The sequence below is a fragment of the Podarcis bocagei genome (genome assembly GCF_964188305.1).
Source record: "Podarcis bocagei genome assembly, chromosome: 8".
Classification (NCBI taxonomy): domain Eukaryota; kingdom Metazoa; phylum Chordata; class Lepidosauria; order Squamata; family Lacertidae; genus Podarcis; species Podarcis bocagei.
In genome coordinates this window covers 31,118,993-31,145,779 of record NC_138133.1, presented here as the reverse complement: position 1 = coordinate 31,145,779, position 26,787 = coordinate 31,118,993, and the positions used below count along the sequence as shown (strand labels likewise).

The window sequence follows — 26,787 nt, the reverse complement described above, 5'->3', positions numbered from 1 at the left end:
GGTTCATTGAGTCCTGTATTGTTTACACCGACCAGAAACAGCTGTCTAAGATTTCAGGCACGGCTCTCCCCCATGCAAACCTGGAGATGCCAGGGATTGAACTCAGGAATTTCTGCATGCTGTAGAGGCCCGTCCTCAAATAATAAACAATAATGACCTTTTATTTATTTGGTACCATCATAGTGCACACAGCACTTTACAGAGTTTTCTTTGTAAAAGAAAAAACATAAAAACAGCAGACACGTTGCATACCTTCCAACATTTCTCCAATGAAAATAGGGATGTCTCCACCCACATCGTTCTGCCCGGACGCTGAGGTTAACAACCCAGAGATGCATTTTAAATAAAAGTACACATTCTACTCATGTAAAAACATGCTGATTCCTGGACCGTCTGCAGGCTGGATTGAGAAGGTGGTTGGGCCACATCCGGCCCCCCAGGCCTTAGGTTGCCTATTCCTGTCCTACTCCATAATAATAATAATTTTATTATTTATACCCCACCCATTTGACTGGCTTGCCCCAGCCAGTCTGGGCTGCTTCCAACATATATAAAAACATGACAAACATTAAAAATAAAAAATGACCCTAAACAGGACTGCTTTCAGATGTTTCCTAGAGGTTGTATAGTTACTTATCTCCTTGGCTTGAGGGTTGTATAACTCCATACCCTCTAACATGTCTCCAATGAAAATAGGGACGTTCTAAGGGAAAATGAGACATTCAAGGATCAAATCAGAAACCAGGACAGCTTGTGTAAATCTGGGACTGTCCCTGGAAAATAGGGATACTTGGAGGGTCTGATGTTTCTCTTCTCCCAAGCAATTATGGTGGGTTTAAATTTTAATATAGCCCTGTCCTGGCCCAGATTGGCTCATGGCTCCCAGCTGGTTTAAGATGTGGCACTTACTGGATGAGCTGGGTCACATCCAGAAGAGCAGAGTCATATGTGATAGAGCAAAGTCAAGACAGGCTATGTCAGATCACAATAGGCAAGGCATGGCACAACAGGCAGGACCAGATCACACCAGACACACCTTGGTATGTCAAGATGCTGGACAGGTGCTGGCTAGAACTCACCCAAGAGACCTGCTGTCTCAGCAGCACACTAGGCCTTATGAGGGCTAGGTGGTCTGGACCTGCAGCCTACCCTGATCTCCCTTTAAAGGCCCATTGCCCAGTTCTGCATTTGCACTTTGGACAACATAACAAGTGATTTCCACAGGATTGTTGAACAAGGGAGATGTGCTGTGTGGAGCACAGATGGTTTTTCCTGTGGTGACAGAGCATACCAACTCAGAAGGCGTTGTGAAGCAATCCTGGTGGGACAGAAAATAAACAAGATTAAGGACACAACTCTGGAGCAAAAGGGAGCCAAAGGCATGTAGAACATGTGCTGCAATCCAAAAGAGGTGCTTCTTTCCATACATCTGTTCACCAAATGACAGGAATCACTTCAATTTCTGAAATTTCAAAAATGAAAGGGCAACAGTTGAAAATAGTGCCCATTTCAAATATTTGCAGGTATTTGCTTCTGGTTGTCTCACATAGGTTTGCCATATTTCAAACCATTGCCAAAGTTGTTGAGCTTTTTTTCTTCCACCCAGACGCTGCTGCAGACTGCGGTATTCCGGATATTTCCGGGAAAATCTAGACAAACCTATCTTACAAGTGCCCTGCTCTGTTCACACCAAGTTTCCACGGTCGTTCAATGTAGTAAAAGCAAGAACAGAACAGTGTTGTGCTTCTTGAAGCTATATGTAGACATATTTTCAGGCCATTGAGCTGTAGCGCAGGTCAGGTTGACCTTCATTGCTGCAGCAACTGTGAAGACATTCCAAGACATCTAGCCATATACTTCGTTCCAATGGAAGCTGGAACTGAATGAAAGGGAGCAGCGAGTTTACTGCCAAAGGAACCAACCTTCACACTTTTATCAGCTGATGGCTGCTTCTAAATGGAAGCAAGAGGAATTTACCCTTGTAAACTCTTGAGTATCTGCTGCAAGGGAAAATATTGTCCTCTACACACATCCTCACAACTCTTGCCTTCAGAAGGGAGAAAAAAAACTGTTCCTGATGAGGCAGCAAATGTTTTCTATAGGAGAAAGAAAATTATTGGCACTGTTTTGGAGAAAAGCAAGAGTGAAGAAATGCAGAAGAAAAATTGACAGATATAGATAGATAGATAGATAGATAGATAGATAGATAGATAGATAGATAGATAGATAGATGATAGAGATGCCCCCCCTTGTGTTTTACATGCCAAAAAGGACTGACTGTAAATTGTGTTTCTGAGATTCATCCCAGAGCCACTTTAAAAGCAGCCCACAGCCTCATCAGGGAGACAGTAAACACTAAGTCATAATTACCTCATAAAAGCAGGGAGCCTGTGTTTTCTGAATACACCAAATTTGGTCTCATCTCACTGAAATAAAGTCTGTTAAATCTATTATGTGCTACCCTGGTTTGTTTAAACCCAATTAGTGCTTGTGTTAAAAAGAAATTAAGCCAAGGGTAGGAGTATCAAAGCTTCCCTTTTCTAACTTGATTGTCTTTTTAGCAGAGGTATGAAACGATGAACTTCAGCTCTCATTAAAAGGGCCGTTCATTCCAGGATAGCATGTCTTGTGGTAGTGAAGGCTTACACTAACAGTGAACTGTGGAAAAATCTCTCCCCTTTGGCAGCCTGCTATAACGTTTCTCCAGCAAAGGGATTTCTCTTGAACTCAACAGTGCTCTATGAGTTACTGTACAGTAAAAGAAAATATTTTTCAACACGATCTCACCTTGGTTTTAATATCCTACCAGGTGACATCTGACACCGTGCTGGGGAGAATAACGCCTCTCTAGGTAGTCTTTTCAGCATTGCCTGAAAATGAACAGTCTGTGCCATTAATATGGCCAATGTAATTAGCAGAAACAGTGCGAGCCATGTTTAAAAATAAAGATGCTGCCAATGTTTCCTAAAGCATTTCCAGCAGCTAACATTGCATCTCAACCATTGCGGCTGGTCTTATTAGTGGGCCAGAGAGGAAATGGAATGTGATGCAGAGATTTACAGAGTGACAGGCACAGTCGGAAGAGTCCATTCCATCTGAGATCTGGCAAAGAATGTTGATTCCTTCGGATGACAGCCCTGGTTTTAAAATCAAGCATCAAGCCCTCATGGTTACTAAGCCCAGCTTTGCAAAAGGAAAGAGCAGGGCTTTGTTTCCCTGTTCTTTTGTTCACAATCTCAAAATCATATACATTTGCCAATACACTCCTATTTCCCCTTATTTACCTGTACCCTTTCTTCTTTGGCCGTACTGACCCTCGATAATCATTTCTGTTTACATTTTTAAACATACTAACTGCTTTACCAATATTACTTCATTTACCGTATTTTTCGCTCTATTGGACACACCGGACCACAGGACGCACCTAGTTTTTAGAGGGGGAAATCAAGTAAAAAAATATTATTTTCCCCCCCCCAGCCCCAAAGAGCAACGGACAGGCTGCGCGCTTCCTCTTTAGCCTTGAGCAGCATCTTTAGCCTTGTGCAATGGGATGGATCGTGCCCGCTGTCCACCGGGGCTGGACTAGATGACTCCTGGGGTTCCCTTCCAACCCTGCAATTCTGTGACCTCGGAAGTTGTTGGGGGGCTCCACCACTGGAGGCTTTTAAGCAGCAGTTGGGGGACCATCTGCCTGGCGTTCTTTAGCTGTGATTCCTACATTGTGAGGGGGCTGGGCTAGATGACTCCCGGGTGGCCCTCCCAACTCTATACAGTCCTACACTTCTGCGGCAGGAGATCCACAGCCACTTCACACAATGCCCACTCCCAATTTTCATTGGAGAGACATGTGGCTTCAGTGTCTAGGTAGGTACCCCCCTACCTGCCACTCTTCCCTCACGCCACTTAAGCCGAGGGAATTCCTGCCCAGAGAAGCTCCCAGGTGAGGCAAGATCTACCTCTGGTAAATGGCTTTGTATCCTCCATCTTTCCCTTTTCTCTTCTTCTTCTATGCTATTTCCTTCTTTGTGTTTTGTTTAATCTGTTTTTATTGTATACTAAAATAAAACCTGCAAAGTTTCTTTTTTTATAATACCCCCCTCCAAATGTTAATCTAGATAAAACACTGATCCAGAGGAAAAGAAGGTGGTGGAGAAAGGACGAAAAAAGAAAGAGGTAGAGAGAGAGAGATTTTTAAAAAGTTGGCTTCTTTAGCCTTGCGCAGCCTCCCGCGGCTGGAGAGATTGCGCAAGGCTTTTCTAGAGGAGGGAGAAGGGACTGACTGGCCGCATCAGTCCCTTCTCCCTCCTGGGAAAAGCCCGCAAGAGCCGTGCGAAGCTTGCGTGTGGCTCATGGGGGCTTTTCCTGCTTGCCTCCCCCCCTGCATTCGCTCCATAGGACACACAGACTTTTCCCCTTAGTTTTTAAGACGGAAAAACTGCGTCCTATGGTGCGAAAAATACGGTATTTTCACAACAACCCTTTCAGATAGGCCACTATTCTTCTCATTTTATGGATGAAGTTGTCAGGCTAAAAGAGAATTACTACTAGCCGAAGGTTTGAGTGTTTATGATTTTGAAGCTACCCACCCTGGGATTTAGCTGAACATATTACCTTTAGTCTGCAGTAAAAAATCAAGTCATAACAGACTAAGAAATTACACAATTCTGGTCCTCCCTTAAAGAGGGCACATATTGCAGTGAGACCTGGCAAACCGACACCCTGTGTTGTGGGTGGGTACGATTGGTCAGCCACAACACCTGATTGGTAGGTCCCTCGAAGCTGGGTACAATCTGGCCAATGGGATGCAGTCCAAACGGTTTAAGGAACCTATTTATGCCCATGCACGTGACCCAGAGCTTCCTCTTTCAGCGCATGCATTCAGAACACCCACCCACCTCTCCCTACTTTTAGGGCTTGTTGCGCTTGACCTTGCTATGCCATCGTGTGTCGTCTGTCGTTGGGACAGGGGCACGGCAGGAATTTTCCCCACGTGGCTGATTGGCTGTTGCCATTTGGGTTTTGCCTGCCGCATAGCAAATCGTCACAACTTGTAAGGTTGTGGATAGGCTCTGGTTCAGGTGATAGGGATGGGAGAATGCTTTCACCATCCCTATGTGAAGGGTATTCCGTTAAAGGAATCTAGGGACTCGATGGTTTGGTCAACCCCTGAGAGGGGGTTGTGCCTGTGCCTGAGTCCAGGGGGACATTTGGGTGGCGGACTTAGCCCGTTCCTGGCTTTCCGCTTATCCAGGTGTTCACCCTTGGCTGACCTATGCTGGTGCCCTGGGTCAGCGCTATCTGCATGGCAGGGAGCTAGTCACTTTCATGCAACCAGTCACTTTCTGTAATCAATAAAGTTGTGGCCTAAATTCTGCCAAAAACCAAACCAAAATTTTGAGTCATGTGTGAATTTATTTAGGGGGGAGGTTTCAGGGTTTGAACACGCAACAACAGTTCTTTTCTTTTTCTTTTTTTTCTTCTTTTTCTTTCTTTTTTTTTTTTTTTGCAAGCAGATGGAATCACTCGTGAATGTAACATTCAAGCAGAAACTCTGGGAGTTCCTGCCATTGTGCATTCCAATCGTAGCAAGTTTGGCCTGAGAACCGACTATGAATGCACAATATATACAATACAGAATAAGTGGAGAACTCACTTAAAAGGAATTTTGCCAGATTAATTGGCCTGTGCTAGAGCAAGAGTCCCAGCTGCACATAAATACGCATGGAGTCAGAAAACAAGTGCCATAAATTAAGGCGAGAAAACTGACATGATGGGACTATTTTGGAGAGTGACTGTGGACATATTTTTGCCTATAATAGGACTGAATTTGGCAGCCACATAGTGAATTCATTATGGAGCGCTGAAAGGAACTAGATTTTGATGACAATTCCCGCATGTGCACTGTGTTTGACCTAGCTTGCTTCTAGCAAAGGGAATCGCCGAGGTCACGGTGCAACGTACAAAGAAAGACTCTGAAAAAAGCTGGTGCAATCCAGAAGAGATGGTAATTAGTGCTGAAATAGATTTGCACTCACAGATGTTTCCAGGCTTGGGTGTCAGCTCTCCGACACATATTTGAAATTCAGTATTTGGCATCTGATACCCGATATCCAGTATTTGTTAATCCTGTGAAAGAGGAACCTGCTCCCAACAGCAATGTTACACCACTTTGGGGCAAGTGCAGCCAGGACACCCTTGTTCTGCCTACGAAATGGTACTGCCGTGGAAGTGCTACAACAGCAAAAGCCCTCCAGGCAGGCCTGTGTAACCAGGTGGCGATTTTAGGCTGTGTGTGCATTTTGTGAGTGAAGAAGAAGAGTTTGGATTTGATATCCCGCTTTATCACTACCCGAAGGAGTCTCAAAGCGGCTAACATTCTCCTTTCCCTTCCTCCCCCACAACAAACACTCAGTGAGGTGAGTGGGGCTGAGAGACTTCAGAGAAGTGTGACTATCCCAAGGTCACCCAGCAGCTGCATGTGGAGGAGCGGGGAATCGAACCTGGTTCACCAGATTACGTGTCTACTGCTCTTAACCACTACACCACGCTGACCAGGACAGAAATAACCATTGGGTTGTGTACATAGGGGAGGACAGGGGAAGGGACTGCAGCCCAGTGGCAGAGCATCTGCTTTACACAGAGAAGACTCTGGGTCCAATCCCTGGCATCTCCCAACAAGACTGGGAAAGGATCCCGGCTGAAAACCTGGAGAGCCAATGCCACTCAGCTGGTTGGTCCAATGGTACAGTTCTGTACCAGGAAGCCTCCAGTGTTCCCTAACCAAATTGAGACCCTGGCCTTGTGTGCGTGTGTTTTTCAATCCTCCAGTGGGAAAAGTATGCCTACCATACAACCTTGACCCCAAAATCTTTCAAATTCCCGAAGCTCATAAAATAAAGGTCACCCACTTATTTTTTTTAAAACCAGGAGAGTGCTGACCACCACACCCCATTCTAGGAGAAACAGATACTCAGACTCTGTGCCATACTAGACATGATGCTATTCACATAACCAGCAATTCCATGGTTGTTTGGTTTTTTAAAGCGAACAGCGGGTATTGGGGCCCCAATCCAGACCAGAACCCTAGGAAGTATACAGGTAGGAGGTTTTAACCTTTTGTCCCCTGCTCTGATCCTGATCTGGCTCTCCAACCTCTCCAGCGCTCACTTGCATTGGAAGGGCAGCTTCTACTGGCATGAATGGGAGCTTTCCTTCCAATGCAAAGAGCATTGGCAAGGCCCCAGTTTGGATTAGGACCCAAAGAGAAGACAAGAGGTTGAAAACCTCCTACACCCCTACAGCTGGATTGGGCAACCACTCCACCACTGCTTGCTTTGAAAAAAGGAAGCGTTCACACAACTGCTAATTGCATGAATGGTGTCTAGGGTGGGGTGGACTTCTGCAGGGTAGGACTGCCACCAAAACTCTGAACCTTGCCAGGAGGTGGACTAACCAATGACCATCTGAGACAGTGTCATGATTGCCATGAAAGCCTGAGCTGGCCCTAAGGCAACCAAGGCATAGGTATTGAAGTCAAACAGGATGAGAGTCCTAGGTTCCTCCAAAACCACACCAAAGACAGCCTTGGCCAAGTCAGTCGGGGAGGCTGTAGGGCAGCAAGGTGAGTGGTGCACCAACAGTACCCTCAACCTGTCTCCATGACCCCATATCAGATGCAGGCCCTGCAATTCAGGTGGTCATTATCATCTGTTAGCAGCTCCAGGTCTGGCCTTGTGATTAATCAATCAATAGCTGCTTGAGTAGTAGAGGCAACTGGATCACAAACACACACACACACACACACAGCCAGCATGTTGCAGTCCAGAGGTTTGCCGAGCAGCTATTGATGTTTATACAATGATCTGTACATGACCTCAGACAAATGAACGAGTTATTATGTCTCTTAAAGAAGCTACTCAGAATAACCAATGCCCAACAAAATTTTGAAAAGAACAGGAGTTATAAGCCCATTTCCCCATTCTAACCTTAGCACAAACGTTGCTTTAGTCTGGCTTGTCTTCCTCTGCAAAGGTGAGATAGGAACTGGCTTGCCATTGTTTTTCTCCTTTTGTTTTTTTATCTTTGATGCTGCGGTTGTGCAGGCCATTATCCTGTAATGGAGAGTTTAAAGCAAACTCTTAAAGCAAAGGCAGTATTGAATTCTTTAGGAAGAGCCATGATCTCTGTGCAGTAATTGAGGCTCATTCCACGCTAAAGTGACAGTCAATTATGACCTGAAAATGTTGTACAGCCCTGCCAGCAGTCACTGTATGATTGGCTATCAATTCTATAAATGGCCTGTTTACTTGATTTTGGCTGTATACCTTTGCATAATCCTCAAATGAGGTGTTTTTAAATATTTCAGAGCAGCATGTATTTATTTATTTAAAGCATTTCTTACCCGCCATTCATTGCCAGAGATCCCAGAGTACAATAAAAACAAACAGTGGCACCTATCAGCACAATAATACCATAAAACAAGAATAGATTTTTTTTAAAAAAATCAACCAACAACAATCAATAAAAAATACTATAAAACCTGATCTAGAACATATGCCCTACAAATGCATCTGTCAGTTTATTACCATGAGCGAGTTTCTTTGTCATTATCATTAGGAGCAAGTTCACATATGCATGTCAATCATTTGATGACCGCAACATTGTGATGACTTCTGTGTGTGAATGATACATCACAGAAAACTATGAAGACATTTATTCTGGTTGTTCAAGACCAGGTCTTGAAGATCCATAAGAAGCAAAACATCTCCAGGAAGTGGTAAATATCATATATATTAAAGGAATACCTAGATAGAAATAGATATGTACACTAATGCCACATTGCATACGAAAAATGTCTTCAACATTCATCACTTTCCACTGTCCAATTTAGCAGGAATTTCTTCATTGTTCATCTTGGGACCATCTCTGAAGTAGAGTCTGGCAGACATTTAGGAGGGAGCATGTAAGTGCCTCCATGTCTGAGGCAGGATGATTTAGAATACCATACACTGGAAGCTGATCTTGCATTTAGGCCCCACTTGTGGGCTTCACATAGACATCTAGTTAAGAAAAGGATGCTGGATTAGACAAGCCATTGACCTGGTCCAGCCGGCTCTTCTTACATTGTGTGGATTCTTTGCATGGGGATAGCAACATTTTCTAGCTGTATCTATAAAATGGAGTTTGGTTTTCCCCTGGCCATTGATAAATCCCTAGAAACCTTGCCTAGATAACCACCGTCCAGATAATGGAAGGAATTCAATGTAGTGCTAAGGAAATTGTACCACCAGTTCAACCATGGCAACTTGCTGGATGGAATGATCTCTCTCTCTCCTCTCCACCCTGTTCTGCGGGTTCCCCAACACACACTCTGAAGCAAATTTGGATGACACAGGACGGGCAGAAAGCTCCACTGCACCAGTGGAAGATGTTGCGCTAGCTTTCTCTAGTGGGACTCATTAGCTGAATCCAGCCCTAAGTCTCCACACAGAAACAATGCACACACCAGATTGCCCTGCACACTAGCTTTTAAAAGTCTAGTCATGATTCCCAAATATTAGAATAGAAAATGGTCTCTTTAAAAAAAAGGGGGGGGAATGAAAGCCCTCATGAGGTATTAGACTTAAGATTCACATCAACAGAGATAGATGCAAATAACTACTGATCGGACCCAATTTTCTGTACGAGAAGAATCGTGTTATTCAGTTCAGTCTGATCATGCAGTATAGCAGGATTCAACCGGCTTGAGGACTAGGAGAAGGAAGGAGGAATATCAGGTTTTTATTGTCACTATTATGGCAGAATTAACTCTAGACGACAGTTACTTGGATTAGAATATCCATTTCACTCACAAGTATGCGCTGAATAGCAGCCTAGGGCACCACCCTTGGGGGGGGGGGGAGTTACAGAGTATCTAATTTGCACTAAATCATCTTGAAGTTTTGCTCTTTGGGCTCATCTGCCCTTTGGCTTTCCCCAACCCTTTCTTGATTCCGCCTCCTTCCCCTGTTCCTTCACTGAGAGGCCCTTCCCGCATTTTTGCAACTGGTTCCATTTTCTCTCCTGAATGCTTCCTGTAGCAAGGTGAATAGGAAACAGCAGTAAATGATGGTACCTTTCATAAATTTATCTTTCTAGTACAGCTAGCTTCGTGACCAGAAATCCATATTGGCTATCGAGCAAGCGGAACAATCTGCTCCATCAAGATGACTGGACATTGTCCATAATTGATGGCACAGAAAAGCATGACAGATGGGAGAGCTGCGAAGCAATAGCTGGCTCTCTGTTGTTCATGCCATCTTCTGTTTATGAATCTACCATCTACTGTCTGGAATATTGCAGGTGTCAGGGTCCTCTAAATAGATTCTGATATATCCATAGGAAGCAAGGGCCTCATGTGATCCCAAATGGCAACTTCATCTCACCCGTCTGTTAAACGAGATTCTTAATCCTACTTTCTTTCTACTGAGGGATAGAACAAGACGGCTTTGAAGGTCTGCGCCTTCGGCTAACAGAAAATATGTCAAGGTCACCCAAAGGTCATATTATGGACAGCTGTTTTATTAATTGTAAACAAATGGGCCCAGTATTAATGATCCTCGTGTGTTCTGGTAGCAAATATGATGCCATTTTACTGCAGTATTGCAACTACGTGAGAACCTCACATAGTTTTTGTATTTATGTGTTTGTTTATCTTTTTGATTGTTCATATTGAAGATGTAATCCTGAATAGACAAAAGGCACATAGACACCCAGCAAATTAAATATGATCAAACTTTTACCATTCTTCAAAATATATTCTTCAAATGAAGTTGAAATCCTTGGGTGCCTTCACATTATTATTATTTTTTAATGCTAGGCATTAGGCAGCATATTTCTGCTTTCCTCATCTCTGTGTTATCTTTTGATTAAAAACTTTGGTAAAAATCAGGACAGAAACTTCCCCTACAACCTAGCAATCCTACATGATTCACCTGTCAAACATTACTGATGCCATGTAGAGTCCAATCACAGGGTACTGGAAACCCACTTTTTACTGTAGTAGATAGGTAGCCGTGTTGGTCTGCCATAGTCAAAATAAAAAAAATTCCTTCCAGTAGCACCTTAAAGACCAACTAACTAAGAACTAACTTAGTTGGTCTTTAAGGTGCTACTGGAAGGAATTTTTTTTATTTCCACTTTTTACTGGTTATCTACGGATTGGATTATTAGCTTTCCAGAAAACATAGAATCAGAGATCTGGAAGGGATCTTGGATGTCATCTAGTCTAAGCCTACAATCTAGGATGCAGCTCCAGTATCCCTGACAGCCTCTGCCTCCAGGGAAGGAGAGTGTATCAGCTCCCAAGATGGTCTGTTTTGCTGTGAATGGCTCTTGCTATTAGAAAGAAACACTTGCCTAATGTTTACTCTAAATCTGCACAATTTCTACTCATTGGTTCTAGTCCTGCCACTGGGGCAACAGAAAAGAGGTCTCCTGTATCTTCTATGTGACTGAAAGCCCTTTCCATATCATAAAAAAGGTAAAGGGACCCCTGACCATTAGGTCCAGTCATGGACGACTCTGGGGTTGCTGTGTTCATCTTGCTTTATTGGCCGAGGGAGCCGGCGTACAGCTTCCGGGTCATGTGGCCAGCATGACTAAGCCGCTTCTGGTGAACCAGAGCAGCGCACGGAAATGCCGTTTACCTTCCCGCCAGAGCGGTACCTACTTGCACTTTGACGTGCTTTCGAACTGCTAGGTTGGCAGGTTCTGTATCATACTTCCCCTTAATCTCTTGCCTAGGCAGTTTCTTCCCCATCTGTGCGCTTGCGGTGGAAACCAATGCTTATACAGTTTTGCATACATTAAAAGGGTGCACTTTTTTTTCTGAAGCAGAGATTAATCTCTGTGTGACACATACGAAACAGATCTTAGCAGATGGATCTTCCACATCTATTAAATTCCTTCCAGCTTAGATTTTGAGCAGCATGCGGGTGATCTCTCCAGGACACGCAAGGAACACTGGAGGGAAGGATAGGTCAATTGAGCCAGGCATCTTAGGCCCAAACCCATTAAGGAAATCCTGGTTTCCATTTGAATAGAGGAAGGCATTCAACAGAAGGAAGAGACTTCGGTGTTTCCAAAAGGTTTAGGGCCAGGGTGTTAGTTTCAAGGATTCTGCTAACGAGGAGGCTTATTTGAACTTGGCACCAGCATGGATCAAAAGCAAGGAAACAAGCTCTAAGCAGCCGGATGAGAGGCCACTGGAGAATTTGGGCCTGGCAGATTTATGGAAACTTTAGTTCAGCGTGGATCAGTTCTGCTGTCTCCAGGGCTCCTATAGCAGCAATCAATGAAAAGACTACCCGCTCTGGCAGATGTCTGCCTGCTTAAAAAATGTTTTTACATTGAGACTAAGTAAACATATATAGAGGACTCCAGTGGGTTTCTCGCTCACTAGCCACTACAGGATTCAGAGCCCTATACTTGTGGAAGGAATCAAAAGAATAATCTGATTTACTGTGTTATGGAAACAGTGACAATCCCTGCATGAAAATAAAAGGAAAAACATCTGGAAGGAAAGAGAGGAAGGCAGGGGGAGAGCATCATTACGGCTATAGTTCTTTAGTAATACTCAGGCAGATTTTCACTGAGGGCGAGAAGTGGGGGCTCTTGCCATCCTGTTTTCTACGTATGTAACAGCTTGCCACAGTACGTCATCGTGAGCAAACGTGGCAGAGGTGAGAGCCATTTCTGTCTCTGTGATGGATACTCAGTTTGTAAAAATAATTAGAAATGTAGATGGGATTATCTATGTAACTAAACATTCCCCCTGGCCTCCCTCTTCCAGCCTGACCAGATGTAAACATGGATGAGCTAGAAGTGGGTCACCGCCATGGCAGATTGGGGGGCATACTTTGATGCTTACTGTGGGAGCAAGGGGGCAGAACAGCTTAGAGTGCAACAGTAATAGAGAGAGACGTAGCAAAAGGTCTATAGCAGGGGTGGAGAACCTTTTTAGCCTGCCCGGCCAGACCTTTAGATCACTCATCCCTGGTGGGCCACTTTGACAGGTGGGCAAGGCCTCCCAGCTGTCAATCACCTTCTGCGCCTACCTGTGAAGCGGGCCTGGCCTAGGCCTAGTTTCCACAACTGCCAGCACAAAAATGGCTTAAAGCAACTTACAAAATATTTTAAAATACTAAAAAAGCTTGTCAGCCATTGAAAAAAACCAGATACATAGGGTTTTACTCAAGAGTATATCTATTGAAATTAATGGACCTAACTTAGTCATGTTGATTAACTTCAATGGGTCTATGCTGAATAAAACTTAAACTAGACTTGCCATACGTCAGGAAAATCCCTGACATGTCCTGGTTTTTGGGTGTAAAAATGGCGGCAGGGTGGAATTTTGCCAAAATGGCAAAATGTCAGTGAAAACTCGGATGTATTGCAACGCGATGGAAAAAGCAGAAGACAGCTGCTTTGGGTGGTTTCCTTTTAAAAAGCTGAACAATTTTGGGGGTGTCAGGAATTTCACTTTTTGAAATATGGCAACCCTAATTAAACACATGGGGGGACATTTCTAAAGGTTTTCATCCAACAAGAAGAATGTAAATAGGCCATAAATCATACTGCAGTATGATTTGAGTTAAGAACCAAAAGCCTGGTCAGTTTCAGGTTAAGAACGGACCTCCAGAATAAATTAAGTTCTTTACTCGAGGTACCACTGTATCACTAACACCCAGCAATGTGGGTACTTAGAGAGATAAGCAGACAGACAGACATCCAGACAGATAGCTGCATGCATGAAACAGGAAGTGAATTAACAATAGAGAAGCCAATTTGTATTTTTGACTACCCTCACCATTCCGCATATGTTTATGTTTGCATGATAGCTTTGCCTCCATCTAAATCAAATATTTGCAAATAGGGTAGGGGCCTTAAGGGTTCCAAGATAACCCATGTGTAACCAAAATGTATGAGCTTACATGCAAATGTTGTATAAGTAGCATATGTTTTACATAATGGCAAGAGTATGGGCTGACCAATCTGAAGCCATTCATTTTCATATGTTGCTCTTTAAATTGCAGACAACCTGCCGTGACTCTTTGAGATGCCCGTGGGCCTGTTATTTAGGCTTGCTGCCGTTGCAAGTAGATCATTCCCCAAATATATTCTAAAAGCATTTATTATACTCTTCCAGGGCTCTTGACATTTTAAAGTTATTCAGGGCCCGAATGCTAGAGAGCACATCTTACTTACTTCAAAGGAAAATACTACCAAGTAAGCTTAGAATTGCAGACTAGAACTTTGTGCCTAAATGCATACATTCCCTGATCCATTGGAGCAGTCCCAGAGACACTATGGCTGCATGAGCTGATTCGTTGGGCTTCGGGTGGAAGAAGGGTGAAGGCAGACCTCTGCTCCCTCTCTTGAATGGTTAATACTGTAATGGTCTTTGGTCAATAGAATAGTATTTTGTTTTTACGAAAGAAGCTCCACGCACAAAGCGCTGTCTCATGATTTGGAGAAGGGAGCCATCTGAGCAGCACCTGACATTTGAGCACCTGCTCAAAGAGTTTGATGTCCAGATAGGAATGACATGCACGAAAGTCGGATGTCATGTGCATAGCTCACCTCGGAGGATCAAGCTGATACACTTGCAAGGGGGTGGGCGGGAATATCTGTCAGTTCCTCGTTTTTCCAGTCTTAAATTCAGTTTTCAATGTTTCCACAGCAATTTGCAACTTCTTCTTTTTTTTAATCCTCATGAAAATTCGTCAAGATTTTAATTTGCTTTTCTCCATTTTAGTGTGATTTTTTTATATGCAATTTTGAGTAATATGAATATTTTACAAGCAGTTTTCTCTATTATAATGCATTTTGAATGTGATCTGATAACCATTTTTATGAACTGTCCCTTTCCCAGTTACAGATAGGTAGCCGTGTTGGTCTGCCATAGTCAAAATAAAAAAATTCCTTCCAGTAGCACCTTAAAGACCAACTAAGTTAGTTCTTGGTATGAGCTTTTGTGTGCATGCACACGAAAGCTCATACCAAGAACTAACTTAGTTGGTCTTTAAGGTGCTACTGGAAGGAATTTTTTTTATTCTCCCTTTCCCAGTATATGCATTTTTGGTCCTACTGTTTGGTTGGAGAACTGCATTGCAGAATTTGGAGAAATGAAAATTTCAAAGGATAGCTGGCTTTGCGTTTGCCTATTGGTTTGAGATGTCTGAATTAGGTAGTTCTCATTAAAATGCAAGCAAAATCAAATTTCTCCTCCATCCCTACCTGCAAGTAAAATACCCTGAGATAGTTTAAACATATTCACCGGTCCTTACCTAAGGGCTTGGCCACACTTATGACCCATGCATGAGAAGTAGCAGTTCTTCTGCAGAATCTTCCACACTAGTTGATCCAATTGTGTACAATGTTAGTGTACACTAGCACCAATTACCTCTAAAGGACAATCATATGCGACTGCTTCCTCATTATCAACATCATAAGTGCTTAAGCGTCCTAGAGACTTGTACAAAGATTTAGAAACAAATTAGCCCTTCACTGCAGGCTTGCAATCTAATAGACATGATACACAAGGAAAATGGCATGAAGAGGGAACAGGAAAAGATGCACACTGAGCCCCCAGTTTTTCATCTGTTGAATGACCAGGTGGAACTTGCATTGAACGAAATATACACACAAAAAGTCGTATTTTTTAGCTCCCTCTTGAATCATGCAGAGGACATGGTGAGAATCCAAAGACTGTGGCAGAGGGCAAAGCCTAGGCAAATGGCATTCAAGGCCATGCTGGGCAAGAAGACCTTATAAAGGTTTGATAAAGGAATATCCAGGTTTTCCATACCGGCTGCTGCCTTTGCATGTGAATTGGTCCCCCTGAACCACCGCAATCTCCTGGATGACTGTGGAGGAGATGATGGGGTGTGGAATCCATGAGGCTATTATCAACACCCCCAGAACATGCCAGTTCTCAAAAAGCATAAGAGAATAGTCCTCAAGGCCTCTGCGCACAGGATCATTTCCTTAACCATGAACACATTTGCCAGAAAGGAAAATCATGTCCCAACGTGGGAAGGCCACATGAATGTCAGTGAGTCAGCCAGATGGCCAAATGTATTTTAGGAGAGTCAGTATTCACTTGGGCTTCCTACAGTCTTTGTGGCTTGCTGTACTAATGTTGAGGGGGAAACCAACATGTCTGAAGCAAACCCTTCCTTGGGAGTGTTTTGTGGTGACTGAGATGGGTACTCACAGTTAAAAATGTCCTTTTTGCATTTTTTTTTCTGAGGGTGAAGTCTATTCTTATTTTGCCTGGCTGACAGGGTCACAATAGTTTAGCCTCTGTGGAAATTCGTTTCCTGTGGGTAGAGAGCTCCTTTAAACAAAAAACAAAAAAACACAACCCATGGAGTGTTAAACCCACATGAGGTTCATCTAGGTAGCCACAACCAGTATAACACAGTTTCTCCCTATTTCCTTTTCTGGTTGTGTCTCAGATGTAGCCTCATGAGCCCAAGGCACTAGGTAAGCAGAGAGCCTCTCTTTCTGTTCTTATTACACAATACAAGTTCAGTGGGCCATAAAGTCTCCGCCATTCACACTTTAATAATAGATGATCCTCTCTTCTTCCTCCCCCATCACTTGCTTTGCATGTGTAACCAAGCTGTGGTCAGATAATGCAGCTGGCCCTTTGTTTGACACATTTGGGGAAGAATGACCTCAGGGACAGGATGGAGCAGTGTGCAAAGCTCTGTTACTTTCAAGCGCATTTCAGATACGCAAGGATTAGAGTTGCCAACTGACCTGGTTTTGTAAGGCAGAACAAAATGAAATAAATTTCCATTATGTCCAAAATCAGAAAGCCACTTCTTTCAGGACCGGGAAAGTTATTGTGCTTATAAGGTGTATGCAGAAGAAGACGTGACATAGTGGCTGAATTCCTTAAAAACCGAAGGTTCTGGGTGCTACCAGCATCCGACTGGCAGCTGAACACTGTGTCACTTAAAGTTAGCTGTTAAATTTTTGGATCTCTGCCATTTCCGCAAGACATGGGAGCAGCAACAGAGGCTGCACGGGACACACACCCTCTTTCCATGCTTTAAGAAGGCTTGCTTACCCGTTGCACATCACACATTACACTGGTCAAAAGTAATAAAAAGAGTATGCACATTTTGATTTATGCAGTTCAGGTTTTCTGTACACAGGTACACAGACTCTTCCCCCATTTAATAATTGTATGAGTGTAGAGCTCACCAATTTGTGTACACAGACTGCAGACCAGGGCTTCCCAAACTTGGGTCTCCAATTTCCACCATCTACAATTCTACATCATCCCTGACCACTGGGTCCTGCTAGCTAGGGAGGATGGGAGTTGTAGTCCAACAGCAGCTGGAGACCCAAGTTTGGGGGACTCTGCTGCAGATTCACTGAATGTACCTGACTCTGGGATCAACATCTGGAGAAGGTCATCACTTTCATTCTCTCCTTGTGACCAGCCAATCATCTTGCTGGAAACTAGACTAGATAGTTATCGGTCTGATCCAGTAAGGCATGACCAAATAACTCGATCGGCGTTCAATACCACCATAGGCACTTATTCAGTCTAAATAGGCTTTAGGCACCTAAGCCTGCTAACTGACCAAAATTGTTAGCAAACACCCAGGTTAGCAGTTGGAAGAAATGTCTTAGCATGGAGTTTTCAATTGCTTCTAAGCAAGAACAAGATGGGTAGAAATGGTAAGAGGCCAAGGAAAACAGCCGCCGCCGCATCCACTCAATTCTATTTGCACTTGAGAAAGTGGCTGTCGCTTTCTGCATTGTAGCAAATGCTCCCCAAAGAGTCTTCCACCCATAAGGTCTAGACAGAAATCTTTCTTGAGCTCCTTGCCCTTTGTCATTCTAACCCCCGGAGCTTCAACGTGCAATGAAAGCTATTAGGTGAAAATGGAAGAGTACAAAGTGCAGCCTTCCACTGCCCACCCGCTGCTGTTTGCACTGCTTTTGGGAAAAAATATCCAGGCATCTTATCATTGGATATCAAAGAAAGGGTTAGTGCTGCTCACCCTCCTACCCACCCCCTTGCCCCCGCCCTGCCCGTTCTCCTGGGACATGGCATATGGCGATGTGCAGAAATCATTGCACTGGAAGAATCTGCATACTGAATGCATCAAGAAGCAAAGTTAATGAGAGAGACCGCAGCTATAGACTGAAGCACTTGTGGGGGTGGGGGGAGATTGCTTAATAACAATAATGTGAACATTATCAACGACATTCTTTTCAGAAGCTGCCATATTTTAAAGACTGGAATACGTGCTTAGATATCAGCATGTTGTTTTCCAGTGATATGCTTGGATTCAGAGTAGCAGCAAAATCACCTGGTTTAAAATCATTTCCTGTACGTAAAATAACAACCTGTTATGTCCTTTCGTTAGGCAAAGGTTTAAAACTCTGCCCAAACTGTCCGATTTATTTTTTTAAATATATATTTTATTAAGGATTTTCTTGTTTTACAGGAGTATAGTGCCTCATTATTTTTTTCATGTAACATTTTTACAAATCTGTTTCATTTGTTGAGGCATTAGGGGGAGAAGAAAAGAAAAAAGAAAAAAGAAAGGGGGTGGAGAGAGGGAAGATGGATAGGGGTGGGGTCGGGTGGCGGTGTTTCTATTATGTTTAATGTATGTAGAGTTTGGTGTCAGCGTTGCTTGTGTTGTTCACTTGTGTTCCTTTGGTGGTGAGAGAGGTTGGGGTTGGCCTAGGGTGTGATTGTTTGCTTGTGATGGCTGTGGTGATCTTTGTTTTCATGTGTGAGTGGGGTGGGTGGGTGTTTTGGATCAGGTTAGCCATATTGATTTGTATGCTGTTGGTGGATTATTGTCATTGTCCTGTTGGGCTGTGTATGTGATAAAGGGGAGCCATACCGGGGTGAAGGCGTCTTCTTCTGTTTGTCCCCGTGTCAGTTTCAGTTTATTAGTTAATTTTTCTAGCAGGGCTGTTTCCCATACTATTTGGTACCATTGGTCCATGCTTACTCCTGACAGGTCTCTCCAGTGTCTGGTTATGGTGTTTCTGGCTGCTGAGAGCAGGTGGGTTATGAGTTCTTTGTGGTGTAAATGGGCATTGTTGTCTTGGAAGATGTTTAGTAGGGCCAATTCTGGGGTGATGTCTATTACTTGCTTAGTTATTTTACATATTTCTTGTATGGCTGTTGTCCAGAATAGTTGGATTTTGGAACACTCCCACCACATGTGGAGGTATGTGCCTGTGGAGGTGCACCCTCTCCAGCCTTTTGGTGAGGCAAACTGTCCAATTTTATAGATAGCCTGTGTGACTTCCAAGACTGGCTAGGTGCAGATCATCCATTAGATCATCCCAATGCCTCACTTTCTCAAAACAATGTCCGACATCAAAGAAGGTACCCAGCATTATCCTCCACAACTGATTAAGGCAGCTGTGGGGGGGGGGCCTTCACCTCCTCCCTATGTTCTCAGGACATTAAACACTGTTCTCACACCATCAAAAAACTTAACAAGAGCGAGGGAGGGAGGAGGAACAGAGGCAGGAAGGGTAACCTTGTCAGATCACTAACTCCTTGATACATTTCGGTCTTCTGGGTGCATTTCCCATACAAGCTCCTCCTCCTCCTCTCCACAGCCAGCGAGGCACCCTCTTCCATGGGGGGGGGCCCTCGGACTCTGGGGCCAACTCTGCCTCTGTGTTTGAGCCCCCACCCTCAGTAAAGGGTGCCTCACTGGCTGACTGCGGAGGATGGAGCTGAACTGCTTCTCTCTCGGAGGCAGTGGGGCTGCCACCTGCCAGCTTTGCTAATTGACTTTGGGGTGCCCGGCCCCCACAATTATATTACTGTGGGTGCCCAAGCACCCATGGCCCCCTGAACAGCCTTGGAGAGTTGGAAGGGACCCTAAGGGTCATCTCACCCAACCCCCTGCAATGCAGGAATAGGCAGCTGTGCCATCAAACCTGCAACCCTGGCGTGATCAGTGCCATGCTCTAAGCAGCTGAGCTATCCGGGTTCTCATATGTGAGCACACCCACTACACTAGAAGCATCGCAACGCAACCCTGAACAGCGATGAGTTGCAAGTGACAGAGGTGGGTCCATGTAGTTAAATGCAATCTGCAGCCATCATGTGTAAAGCGGAATGGGTTGCAAATTAAAATAGGTGCATGTATGGGAGATTTTTCACCTTCCTCCCTGCTGCTTTTCTCCCTCTCGTTCCCTCTCCTCAGCTGCTTTTCTCTCAGCTGAGCTATCTTTTGCTATGTGTCTTAGATTGAGGAAGAATGACCCTCCACCCATCCGTTTTAAATCACACCTCCACCCCAGTCCACACAATTCAATACACAATCCTACCACTATCACTTGTAGTTTGGCTGTGAATTCAGTGGAATTTTTCAGCAGAGTAAGAGCTCACTGTTAAACAGAACAAAATAAAAAAAAACTTACATTTTAAAAAGAAAGCCTTACTAAATTAATCACTGACCTAATTCTTTAATATCATTCCTCCCCCCACCCATCTCCTTTGAAGAGCTGTGGAATTTTGGCACCTGAGCAGAAGAAGCTGTTTGCGCTTCAGATACACAGACGCTGGCACCAAACTGTCCAGCCTGCGCACAAAAGGAACATGAAAAGGCAGGCACGTGCGCGTTCCAAATATAGTTTCTCCCAGTAGGTTGGCATTGGAATTTAAAAGCTGTTGCTATCAACAAGTCCTTCCCAAAGTGTGTGAGCGGCATGCCTGGAACGGCAAACAAGCCATGAGTACACTGGCAAGGGAAAAAATAAGAAGATGCTGAAGATGTGGGGAATATGAAGTCTTGGGAAGTGAGGGAGATAATGGCCATCTGTCAGGGCCCGGAGGGGGGGAAAGAGTGGTAGACACCCAGGAACTCCCCCCCACCCCACCCCGAAAAACCTTTACAACAGAAAACACAAGCTAACAAGGCATGGCATGTTCTTCAAACCTAAGAGATGCTTCTGTGCTTTATATCAAACATCAACACATCTGTTCAAGGCTGATGTCCCCCTCTTTCTCAGCATCCCTCTCTGAATCTTTATTCAAATATCACCTTCCTGCAGCAGTAGCTTTCGTGATCATTCTCTGTGTGCTTGCTTTGGTTCGTAGGGTAGCTTGCGAACCTTGAATTTAGTTTAGTCTAGGCACTTCCAGGTTGTTGCTATTTAGGAGCTGGATTCAATTGCAAGTTCAGGTTGCACATTTACAGTTGACTGTCTTGTGCAACACACCTGCTTCCCCGAAAGGTGGGGATAAAGATAAAGTGATAAGGAAAGGGATGGGGGAAATGCACGCTAGAAAGTGCACAATGACCCTTTGACACAACATCGTCTAATCTCCCTGCAAACAAATCAGGATGAATGCCCTATGAACAGGTTGTCTAAGGGTCCATACAGTGCAGGGACAAGATAGCCATCACAGGCTAGTCTCATCTTGCTTTACAGTAGTCTGTTCCAGGGAATCTCAATGAATGTCTGCCCTGCTCTGATGTGGATAAGTCCTCAACCATCACCATTCTGATATTCTCATTGCTTCTGCTGCCAAGGTAGGTTGATAGTAGGGATGAGTGAATCTGTCAGTTTTGGTTTTTCTCAGTTTCTCTACGCCCCCCCCTCCCAAGTCTTCACCTCAGCTCTCCACATCAATTTGCTTTTTTAACATTCTCATGAAAATTCACCAGCATTTTAGTGCGAATTTCTCCTAATAGATACATTTTCACAAAGCAGTTCCCCATAACATGTGTTTTTGTATGCTATTTTCACTAATATATGCATTTATATGCACATGTTACCCTTTTTGTAGACTTTGCTTGGCTAGAGAACTGCACTGAAAAATGCCAAAAAGTGCAAATTTCAAAGAATGGTTGTGTTTTGGTTGGCGTATTGTTTCTGAAAGTGTGGATTAGGTAGGTTTACCTTTAAATACAAACCAAATAAAATTTCTCTCCCATCACTAGTTGAGAATTTCAGTTGTGGAACAGAAATATGCCTCAGCCGCCACCTGTATACCCTTTTCTGCATAAAGATTAAGGGCCAACTGCATATGGCATTAGTCAATTATATAAACAAGTGTGCTTATCTTGGCTGCTTTTATTTTGGAGGGAAAACTCTCACAGGCCCCTGGCTGGAACATGCCCCCCAGTCTTGATTCAGGTCCTAAATAAGCTTTTTTCTGAAATATTCCCTAGCTGGCTGCTATTTGCTCCAGAAGGTGCTGTTTAGACCAGACAGCACTTTCAGAGTTAAAACAGCAGCAGCCAGAAGAGAGTGATTTTCAGCAGATAACCAGTACAGGGCTCCGATCCAATTTTAGTTTTAGTTTATTGCTGTTTTTATCTGATTTCAATGTCTTTGGTGTTTTATTTTTAATGTGTAAACCACACTGAGACACTAGAGCTCAAAAATGTTGCTAAGGTTGTATACACACTGCTCTTTGCTCTCACTGCTGGTTTGGGAAGTGCCGTACACACTTTAGCTACAATCCGTATTTATCCTGTCATTTCTTATGAGATGTTGCCTTTTGGTGCCCTTTTCTCCAAACCAGCTTTGATCCGAATCGAGGAAAAGAACCACCTAGCTGTATTTTAAGCTGGCAATGTGTACACAGCCCAATATATTTAATAAAGAATCAATAATCCAGATCAAAAGTGCACTGCAGATTGGGGCCCCGCAGCTACCTTTCCTCCAAAATAAATCCACTCAGATTATGCACGTTTGCTTAAAAATGTCGCGAATGTCATGTGCAAGTTTGGCCCAGACATTGAAAAATTATCTGTGTTGACACTGAACTGTCATCTTCATTTTTTAAAAAAGGCAGGGTACCGATTGCTAGCACCTTCCCTAATGTCCTTCCACAGGACATGAGTTTGTGACATTTTCTGCACTCTTTTTTTTAATTTAGTCCATCTTATTGTTGCTCTGTTATCTTGAATCACTTGGGAGAACACATTTCGTCTTCACTTGATCTCTGGGTGTCCTCCACTCCCACCCGGGCGTTGCTACTCTCGGAACATGTTTATTAACTTGAGTGACATTTGTAAAATTGCAACCCCATTAACACAGCAAGTTATCCAATACACGAAGCTGCTCATCCATCGTTTAATTGGGACATGTCGCTCCCCTCCCAGATGTTCCCTTTCAGCAGATACTATTGTGCATCTCAAAAATTTGGATAATTATAGGCCCTATAAATGTAGTGCTGTAGATTGGCTGGCTTCAGCCAGCACCTCCTCTCTCTTTCTGTAATGGCTTCATTGTACAATAAATCACTCAATTCACAGTAGGAAGGAACTAATGTCAAACAGGAAACTTTAGAGTCACTTCCCACTATTGGTTTAGTAGTGGAAGCACTTATGATAGCCCAGCATAGCAACATAGCATGTTTTAGCCTGTATTCCCAACAAAACACACGCCCACACCAATCTTCAATAGAAATAATATCTGAAATATATTGACTAAATAGTGGATTTATAGTGTGATTAATCTACTTTTTTAAAACCTGTCAGGAATGCCACAAGATGACAGTTTTTGGCAAAAAAAGAAAAGAAAAGCGCAACTTAGTTTATTTATTATTTATTTCATAAAATGTATACGCTACTTGATTGTGGAGTGGGGAAACCTCTAAATGGTTTACAAAGAGAATAAAACAATCACTAAAAATAGCTAAAAACAACTATGTAAAACATTTTTTAAAAATTAAAATCAGCATTAAACTAAAAACAGATTCAAAACACATATCTACATTCTACATGTCCAAGTAGGCTTGTCCAAACAAAAACATTTTCAGCAGGACCCAAAAAGAGTCCAGTGAAGGTGCCTGCCTGGTGTACAGGAAGTTCCAAAGTGTAGGTGCTGCCATACTGAATGATCGATTTCTAACAGCTGTCTAATACCAACAATAAAATACTGTACACATCATTCCCCTTCCCTCGTACTGGCACAAAAGCCATCTGCTGCTGCCCCACCACAGAAGGCATAGTTGACCTGCTCCACCAGGGGTGAGGAATGTACACATCCTTCCAGATGTTGCTGGACTCTATTCACTAACGGAAGCTGGAGTGACACTACATCTGGAGGACCCCACGTTCCCCACCCCTGCCCTAAACTGTAGCAAAGGAGCACAATCACCATTGCACCAAGTGCATGAGCTCAATTAGGGCTGCGAAAGGCGGTGCTGAAAAGCCATGTTTTTGGGGTCTTCCTATAAAAAGCTCAACAACTTTTGGGGTGTCCTGGTTTTTATTTTTTGAAATATAGCAACCCTATATGCCTCGTCCTTTGCTCTGATGCTCTAGCACAGAAGTGCTGTTTAGACAGGACAGAGCTTCCTGGTTCTTCACTGTTGCATGGCTTTCTGCCTTTATTTGAGAAGGCCTTGCTATGCACTGTGCAACACATTTCAAAAACAAACAAGTCCCTACCAGCAATCTGAAATCGGCCAACAGGATAGGAAGGTGTAAGAAAGTGAAAAAAGGGGAGTTGGAAGATATGAGAGGAAACACAGAACTATTAGATTCTAGGTTAAGATTTCTGTCATGGAAGCAAGCGAGTCTCAAAGCAGGACATATGGTTCCGATTAAAATGCTAGTAGTATATTTTAAAACACTATCTAATCCTGTCTGAGGATTTTAGCAGTGACTAGTGGCTGTGCATGGATCGGATAGCGAACAAGGGATATGCACTGCTCCACAGTTTAGTCTTTGTGAGGCACTCCTGAAAAAGGTCGGACATATCCAATCCATTTGTAACCAGTGGGGAGGGGGATACACTAGACTCCATACCTAGTGGAAGACTTTCATCTTAAGTCTGGATGATATACACTTCAGCACACAAGGAGGGAGGGCACTCAGCCTCTCAAGGAGGGAGTCACATGGAGCTGAAACTGACTAGTCAGGCAAGGTCTGAAGAATTAACCTCAGCAGTGAGTTCAACCATACACTCTCAAGGCAAAGTATGAAAGCATGCAGCTGCAGGAGTATATTGAGAAGAGGCTTCTCCACCCATGCACAGATGAGTTTTTAAAAATGATGGAGGCATGGCAGGGGGAAGGGGGAGCTGTGCCTCTCAACATCAGTGTTACAGGCACTCATTAAATGCATCCAACCTCATCCCAGACAGCACTCCAGATCACACCTTCCCCACTTATCTAGTGCATGTCTTCAGAATTATATGTACAGGTATCTCCCCACTCATGTGTGTGTGTGTGTGACATTTCTGGGTACCACGCATATACTGTTAGATGGGGAAAGCCTGCGCCCTTTCGTCTGCCAAACTCCACCACAAATGATCCCGCCAAACCTCCTTTCTCAAAACTCCAACTCTCCACAGGCCTCAGAGGTTGGTGCAAAGGCTCATGGGATTGCAGTTGCAAATCCTCCTGGGATTGCTAGCTGTTTCCTCACTCTTTGGCAACATTTTTACAGTTTCCCCACTCTTTTGGGGACTTTTTTTTTTGCCCCTTTTCACACATTTTTGCAGTTGAAATAGATTTGCTAAATTATTTCCCAACGCTGCGCATATATGTCGTCGCACGTGAGTTGGACATGTATAAGCGGAGAAGCGCCTGTACACAGAATTATACCTTCTTTAATTACGGTTGGGGTTGGGGATTTAAGCTAAGATTTTAATGTCTTTGCAAGATTTGTTGACCCCTTAATGTGCCTATCTGTTGCAGTTTGAATGGATTCAATTCTGTGGCTTTGCTTAAGGGGCAGAAGTGGTAGCAACTGACTGGGCAGGGCAGCTTCACTGCTTCCCAATGCTAGGGTTGCTGCTCGTTACCAAGATGGAGGCCATGGGAAGGTTGGTGCAGTGCTGGTGCAGTGATGGAGCTGATCTAATGCTCCTGCCACTGCTCCAACACCGCACCAACCTCCTCTCATAACCACCAGTGACTCAAGTATTGGGAAGCCAGGGAAGCAGTGAAGTCCCACCCCACCCTACCCTGTGACTGCTACCAGACAGAAGTCATGGTTTATCATTAAATGAAATCTGAACCAACAGAAGCTCATTGTCCCTTTCTGACATTTTCTCCCACTTCAAGTGGAAGACTTTCATTCTGCAAGGGGGACACAAAGACCTCATCATCCACTCCACGAGCCTCTGCTGAGCCAAGATATGTAAATAACCCATCCAAACCAATCTCAAAAATTACCATTTAAAATTATTAAATTTAGCATGTTTACTAGCTAACTCAATTGTAAACCAGATTTGTTTGCTTTATAATCCTATGAGATCCAATTACGTACTCACCTGATCTTCTTCTTCCAGAAGAAACTTCTCCATATCAATTAAGGTAACTAGATCCATGCTAATATCAGTATGAACGTTAGACTCTCCTATTAACACAGCATTTGCGTCACGATATTCACGTTGGGATATTCGCAGGCTTCGTAAATAATATTCCAGCGATCCCAGCGTAAGGGATTATGTGTAAGGGAATGCTAGGGTTTGGATAGCACCCCAAACTGTAAAATTTCCATTAGCTGGGGAAAGGCATCTAATTTGATAGCTACAAAATGCTGCTGCTTGAGCCGTGATAACCCCGAAGCAGAAATACTTCCTTTGCTATGTTAGTGCTGTGGAGCCTACAACCAAATGAGAAGCATCTTGAATATAAACTGCTTGTCTGAAAAGGTCCAGGTTCTAATCCAATGAAATAAATGCCATCTTGTATTCATTCCTGCTATATCGCCTGCATGTTCCTATACAGCTTTTTTTTGGGGGGGGGGTGTCATTCCATTGGGC

General features: G+C 43.7%; 1 long non-coding RNA gene across 7 annotated transcripts in view; it reads right to left on the bottom strand.

The window, feature by feature from the left end:
* Window positions 1–542: 542 nt before the first annotated feature.
* The window catches only part of LOC308593957, a 38,949-nt gene continuing 12,704 nt past the window's right edge, over window positions 543–26,787 (bottom strand). For 6 of the 7 annotated variants that reach the window (XR_014011140.1, XR_014011141.1, XR_014011142.1 and 3 more), the window contains 3 exons: window positions 7,986–8,111; window positions 2,788–2,870; window positions 543–2,096 (listed from right to left, as the gene is read on the bottom strand). This is a non-coding gene — a long non-coding RNA (uncharacterized lncRNA). Of the gene's footprint in view, window positions 2,097–2,787; window positions 2,886–7,985; window positions 8,112–26,787 lie in introns of all 7 variants that reach the window. The other variant, XR_014011145.1, reaches the window with a different exon arrangement.